Consider the following 8,307-nt stretch of genomic DNA (forward strand, 5'->3'; position numbering starts at 1 on the left):
GATTGAGTTTATACTTCAACATTTAGAATTGTTTCTTTACACTGAGCTTCCAACATCAGCATCATATATTAAAGGAATATTTCACCCAAAAATTTACATTTGATGAAAATGTTCTCACTCTCAGGCCATTCAAGATAGAAGAAATTTAGCATTGCATCACTTGTTCTGCAGTGAATGGGTGCCGTCAGAATGAGAGTCTGATAAAATCGTCACAATAATCCACAGTCCATCAGTTAACATCTGGAGAAGACAAAAGCTGAGACAAGTCCAGCATTAAGACTTGTTTAACTACAAACCATTGCTTAAATACAAGTCAATAATCCATAATAATGCTTCCTCCAGTGAAAAAGTGGTCTGGTCTGAATCAGGAGAGAAATCTGCACAGATCAAGCACCGTTTACAAGCCAAAACAGCTCTACACAAACATGTGAGAGACAGCAGGAGAAAGCAGTGGATAGAGGAATATTGTAATGTTTTTATCAGCTGGACTCTCATTCTGACGGCACCCATTCACTGTACAAGAGCTTTGGGTGAGCTGTCCTTTCAAAATGGGTCAACCAGCTGTCTGATGTGCTACACATGCAGTATTTTCTTTGTACATGCACTTATTTTGTGTATCTATCTTATCTTTTAAGATGCTGTATTCAGCTAAATGTTGGTCAGTATTGACATGATTTCCCACAACCTTTAGAAGCGGTTCATAGTTAATGGAAATGGATTTTAGAGTAATGCAAATTCAGGCCACTAGTGAAGACTAATTTATAAAACAGTTTGGTTTGCATGCAACTAGAAACATGTTCTGCCATTTCAAAGGTTCGGTGTCAGTATGACTTTATTTTAGCAGTATTTTTAAAGGGATAGATACCCAAAAATGAAAAATACCCCATAATTTACTCTACGTCAATACTTTCTAGGTGTATATGACTTTCTTCTTTCAAAGGAATCCAATCAGAGCTGTGTTAAATAAGGTCCTGGCTCTACAAAGCTTTATAATGGCAGTGAATGGATGTTATTTATCAATAGTCCACAAGAAGTCTAATAAAGTGCATCCATCCATCATAAAAAGGTCTACATGCAGCTGCAAAGGGTGAATGAATGCCTCTTGAAGCGAATTATGTGTTTTTGTAAGAAAAATATCCATATTTAAAACTAGTTTCTGCCTATTGTCGTACTCGCGTCAAATAAATGTAAGAAAATACTTATTTTAACCATTGATCTTCAGTGTGTTTTACTCCATGCTAATGCACTCCGTCTGGCTGTTTTGAATGCAAGAACGCTTCCTGTGTGAACGGCCCATGAGTGCACTTGAAGTATAATAAACATCATTGTGATTATGTGCTGTAATATAACTGAGGAGAAATGCATTAAAATGTCTGGTTTAAATTTGTGATCTAATTCTAGCCGCTTCATTAACTTTGTCGAGCCTCTTTCAGCTTCTGTGAATATTAGGCTGTATCTTAATGTTTTCTCCCAGAATGCAAGAACATGTAAATATGCAATACTATTTGAGCTGCAATACAAATTATATTCATGCAATTGCATAAGATTTATCAAGTGCATGGAGTGGTTACAAAATGCTGTAGTGTAGGGTCAAGGTCAGGTAGTGCAAATGATTTACCAGTAGTTTAGACTCTAAAGGAGCATTTGTTTGTTTTGCTTGTTGCACAATGACTCACGTTTGTTATGTTGAGTTACTTTGCATCAGATGTGAGCAGACATGACCTCTGCATGAGCTCCGCTCTGCTCCCAGCCAAACGCTCTGCTGGCGACCAGAGTTTCCTATTGTGTGTTCAGGAGTATTTAGAGTTCAAATTCTAGGTTTTAAGCTTGCAGTCTGTTTCAATGCATCGCTTCAGTGCTTGGAAACTTCTGTTCTTTTCCACCACACACTGGACTTGTAATTATGGACATGCTAATTATAGAAAATCAGACGCTTGAGCAAAAGGCAATGATATTGTCATGGCTCTGATGAGGGTTTGGCAGTCTGATATTATAGACCATGCACTGGTAGAAATGTGTCAGCTGGCAGAGATTTTCCTGTACTGCATATAGAGTGCTAGTTTCCCAAAAATAGCTCACTTGGGTCACCAAACCCTTGAATTTTCAGCAAAAATGCCATAATATTTTATATATAATAAAATGAATAAAATAAATTACTTGTAAAATAATAAATATATTTATGTATAATAATATAAATATAATTTATAAAGTAAATAAATTATAAAATGATATATTATAAATTATTTTTAAATATAATTATTTATATTTTTTTAATAAATATTTTTACTGTATTAATTACACATACACAAACACGTGCATATATAATTATTAAAATAAAAAATTACAAAATATTTATAAAAAAATATATTAGACCAGCCTTAATGCTTTAGGCCCTCGTATTTATCTTTGAGAAGCGTTTCCTCTAATCTCTTCAGGCTTTTATCTTGGTCTAATTGGTCAGTATAATTGGTCAGAATTGTGCAATAGTGTGTTAAAAGTCTGATTGTTGTCTTGGAAAGATTATTCCTCGGACTGTTTTGTTCACATTCAGCATTCAAAGAGAAGCTCAAACTTTTAGGCAATGAATAAATATTTTTTGCTGGTACCAGATCATGTTGTGAAAAAAGGTTTTCATTATCAGAGTTTATTGGAGATTTATAGTAGTGTTATGGTTTTTATTATCATTGTTTTGATTTAATCGCATGAAACTATCAAGAGCCGGCAATTTTTCTTTTAAATAAAAAGGAAATTTAGCCTATTTCAGGATGTGAATAATGTAAAACATCTCATTACTGTAATGGGGAAAAAAACAATGACGCATTTTTTTTTTACATATTATATATTTATAAGTCAACATTTATAACTACAAAATATTATTATTTATTATCTACTGTAAAAGAGAATAATTTGATATCACACTTTGAACAATGAATGGTCCAATAATAGGCTTCTTATTAAAAATAATATGGAATATAATCGATAATATGATCCATCTGTGCTCTTTGTATGATAAAAAAAAATAATAAAAAAAATAAAAAAATAAATGTGAATCCTTTTTTCATGTAATATAATAGAAAATCATATTCACACACACACACACACACACACACACACACAAAATGTATTCTCCTTTCATTTTAGAGATGAAATGGGATCTGGACATGTTTTTCATGTAATGATGCATGCAATATTATTTGATAAACATCATTGAATTGGTGCCTCACAAGCTGTGTCTATTATATTTATTATCTATAATATATCTATAATATTATAGTTATTCTTCGTTCAATAAAGTTCAGAGCAGGAATGCAGATCATGCAAGTAGCAAATTTGACAAATATGCTGTTTAATGCAGAACTGTTGGAAATGAAGTGTGGCGTTTCAGACGCCGTTTCGTCAGGATGATGTTCTGCTGGTTTCAGTGATTGTGAACGCCGTCTTCGGTTCAGTCAGGCATTGCGAGTGATTTTCCACTGGAACGATATTGGTAGAAATAGTTTTTAATTAAATGGATGTTTAGTGCCTTGCCCTGCTTTTGAGAAGGGTGTTTTGTTCATTACCAACACAATTAGGCCGTTAATGAACAGCGGTACACAGAAATCATTACAGCCCAAAGGACTTGAATCATTTTTCCTGTTTAGCTCATGTGGGAGTGACAATATCTGCCCACCTTGTTTACAGAATGAGGAAAAGAGCAGATAAATTGCAGTCGTGTTCTGAACTTCTTGTAACACAAAGTGACAAATAATGAATAATTATCGCTTTTCAAATGTCAGTGCAGTGTAAATAAAATGCATAATTTTAATATTATTTATACTGTATTGACGCAGCAGCATCTATATAGTATAAATAATATTAAATGTATATATTTTTTCTTAAATTTAACTATTTTAATTATAAAGTTTAGTATAATTTTACTGTAGTAGCTTTTATCGTAGTAAAAAACTCCAGTATATACAATAATATAAAGATAAGTGTTATTTATATTTTATTTTTATACACACACACACACACACACACACACACAATATGTATGTATATGTGCATGCATTTTAATATATATACTTTAGTTTTAAGTTGAATAGTTTGCTATAATATTTTACTGTAGTAAACACTATGTATGTGTATACATATGCATGCATTTTAATGTATATATTTTAGTTTTTTTTAAGTTGTATAGTTTGCTATAATATTTTACTGTAGTAAACACTATGTATGTGTATATATATGCATGCATTTTAATATATCCTTTATTTTTTTTTAAGTTGAATAGTTTGCTATAATATTTTACTGTAGTAAAATGTATTATTGATTTGATTATCGTACTGTATGGTTTAAAATGAAACTATTAAAAACAATATAGTACTGTTATTTGATGCAGTTTTTTTATTTTGAAAGTTAGTTGTCTAATATTTTACTGTAGTAAACACAATATGTATGTATGTATATATGTGCATGCATTTTAATATATACTTTTGTTTTTTAAGTTGAATAGTTTGCTATAATATTTTACTGTAGTAAACACTATGTATGCATGCATTTTAATATATATATACTTTTGTTTTTTAAGTTGAATAGTTTGCTATAATATTTTACTGTAGTAAACACTATGAATGCATGCATTTTAATATATATATATACTTTTGTTTTTTAAGTTGAATAGTTTGCTATAATATTTTACTGTAGTAAAATGTATTATTGATTTGATTATCATACTGTATAGTTTAAAATTAAACTATTAAAACCAATAATATAGTTCTATTATTTGATGTAGCTTTTTATTTTAAAAGTTAGTTGACTATAGTATTTTACTGTAGTAATATATATTGTTAATTTGATTATCATATCAAGGACATTCATGTGTTTAAATCAGCTTTGTGCATTTACATATATTATAGGTTTTTGCTCGCATTGATGTGATTTTATATTCACATTTTTCTCTGCTTTTTCATATTCCTCTCCTCTTTAAGCGCATAAGGGTGTTTTTGCATGAGCTTGGTTTGATGTCAGAGCTTGGTTTAGTTGAAAGCAGATTTCTGAACTCTGTTTTGGACCAGTGAACCAGACCTGAGTCCACTTGTAAAGCCGGTCTTGCCTGAAATCATGAATTACATTTGCATAATGCATGTCTCATTGCTGCTTCTCAGAGTAAATGCCTTCATAAAGCGAATTGTGTAAATGAGACACTTATTGTTGGATCTGAAAGTATATTGCACAAATAGACCTTCAAGTTGAAAGAGTGGATTTGAATCAAATGTGAAAATGCATTTAAATGCATTTTTCAGCTATTTCTTAATATTTATTTTAATACTGAAAATTTGTGTGGTTGATTGTAACTTGCTTGTTATTATGTTTACTTTTATTAGAAATTTTAGTTTATTTTTTAGTTTAGTTTATTAATTATATTTCACTGAATATAATATCAATCTATTTTAATAAATTTGATTATAATTTGATTATGCGGTTTTACTTCTAAAACGTAAGTATTTTACTATGTTTTAGTGTGTTAGTATTTAATTTTGATTATTAAAAGTTAAGTGTTTAATATTTAATTATAATATTTTACTGTATTAGTATTTCTTTATTTTAATTACGAATAACTTGATTATACTGATTACTCCTAAACCTTATATTTTACTGTAAAATTTTTGATTTTATTAATAATTTCATTATACTGTTAACTGTAATATTTTAATATAATATTGTTCAAAATATATTAATAATTATTGATTTTATAAATTATTAGTTATCAATTTAATTATATTGTGTATGTATACAACTTAAAGAATTACTGTTTTAAAATTCTTATTCTTAAATTGATTTTTTCACAATTTGCTTCTAATATTTTATCAAATATATTCATATTTATAATTTACTTTATTTTTTCTTTAATAATTTTAATATACTGTTTGCTTCTCAAACTTAAATATTTTTACTACAGTAATATATCATAAATACATTTTTATTGCTTTTATTATTTCTATTTATTTATTTTTACCACAAGGAGTTGCAAATTGAATCTTGTTGTACAAATCGTGCAATGACAATAAAAAGAATTTAAATTAAATTATATGCTTAACTTAAACCTGATATATTACCAAATATATTTATTAATTTCTATTGTTTAAAAGGTTTTAATTTGATTAAAACTGTTTACCTCTAAAACTTGAAGCTGTTTACTATTTTATTTAATTGCTCAATACTTAAAGATGGCATGCCATTTGGTTTGCACTTAATAACCACACACATAATTTGTGTTTAGTTGCGTTTCCACGTGGTTTGCTCAAGCAGTGGGTGGGCAGTGTTGCTTTCGGAAGTGACCCCGACCTCTGTTTCAGATAAGGCCAGAAACAGGAAGTTGGTTTGCAGGTGTGGTCGCGCAGAACCACAGCTGTTCTGAACTTGACCTTATCTTTCCACTAGTCAGTAATATCTTGGGCAAAACAGCAGAGAACGTTGGTTTGTTGTGTCAGATTGAATCTGAAATCATTTCCTGTTAACTCTTTTCCGTTTTCACACATGCAGAAGCTGCTGGCTTATTAAAAAGTCAACACAAAACTGCTTTTTTTTTACATCCTGTAATCTGATATATATATTATATATATATATATACATCTACAAACCCCCGATTCCCAAAAAGTTGGGACACTGGTACAAATTGTGAGTATAAAAGGAATGGACTAATTTACAAATCTCATAAACTTATATTTTATTCACAATAGAATATAAACGATACCTATCAAATGTTGAAAGTAAGACATTTTGAAATGTCATGCCAAATAGTAACTCATTTTGAATTTCATGAGAGCTACACATTCCAAAAAAGTTGGGACAGGTAGCAATAAGAGGCCGGAAAAGTCAAATGTACATATAAGGAACAGCTGGAGGACCAATGGCAACATGATTGGGTATAAAAAGAGCCTCTCAGAGTGGCAGTGTATCAGAAGTCAAGATGGGCAGAGGATCACCAATTCCCCCAATGCCGCGGCGAAAAATAGTCGAACAATATCAGAAAGGAATTTCTCAGAGAAAAATTGCAAAGAGTTTAAGTTATCATCATCTACAGTGCATAATATCATTCAAAGATTCAGAGAATCTGGAACAATCTCTGTGTGTAAGGGTCAAGGCCAGAAAACCATACTGGATGCCCGTGGTCTTCGGCCCTTAGACGCACTGCATCACATACAGGAATGATACTGTAATGGAAATCACAACATGGGCTCAGGAATACTTCCAGAAAACATTGTCGGTGAACACAATCCACTGTGCCATTCACCGTTGCCGGCTAAAACTCTATAGGTCAAAAAAGAAGCCATATCTAAACATGATCCAGAAGCGCAGGCGTTTTCTCAGGCCCAAGGCTCATTTAAAATGGACTGTGGCAAAGTGGAAAACTGTTCTGTGGTCAGACGACTCAAAATTTGAAGCTCTTTTTTTGGAAAACTGGGACGCCGTGTCATCCGGACTAAAGAGGACAAGGACAACCCAAGTTGTTATCAGCGCTCAGTTCAGAAGCCTGCATCTCTGATGGTATGGGCAGCTTACACATCTGGAAAGACACCATCAATGCTGAAAGGTATATCCAAGTTCTAGAACAACATATGCTCCCATCCAGACGTCGTCTCTTTCAGGGAAGACCTTGCATTTTCCAACATGACAATGTCAGACCACATACTGCATCAATTACAACATCATGGCTGCGTAGAAGAATGATCCGGGTACTGAAATGGCCAGCCTGCAGTCCAGATCTTTCATCCATAGAAAACATTTGGTGCATCATAAAGAGGAAGATGCGACAAGGAAGACCTAAGACAGTTGAGCAACTAGAAGCCTGTATTAGACAAGAATGGGACAACATTCCTATTCCTAAACTTGAGCAACTTGTCTCCTCAGACGTCTATGTTGTATTCTGAATAAAATATTGAAATTTGAAACTTCCACATCAATGGATTCTGTTTTTATTCATAATTTGGTGTTTTTTTTTATTATAGGCCTACAAAACAGGATATTCAACTGAGTAATTCAAATGACTTTGTAATTCATAGAGAAATCGTGCATAGTCATCATAATCACAGTCATGCATTAATACATTTTACAGTGACTCTTTCTGACTTATAAAGATTCAGAATTTGAATACCGGTACTTGCTTTTTTATACTGTAAGATAAACGCCGGATTGGGGAATATAAATTAAGAATTGTGAGATATAAACACCAAATTGTGGAATATAAATTATGAAATATAAAAACAGATTTGTGACGTGTAAACATAGAATTGTGCCATATAAACAGAATTGTGCATATAAACC

This window comes from Carassius auratus, chromosome 41, assembly GCF_003368295.1.
Source record: "Carassius auratus strain Wakin chromosome 41, ASM336829v1, whole genome shotgun sequence".
Classification (NCBI taxonomy): domain Eukaryota; kingdom Metazoa; phylum Chordata; class Actinopteri; order Cypriniformes; family Cyprinidae; genus Carassius; species Carassius auratus.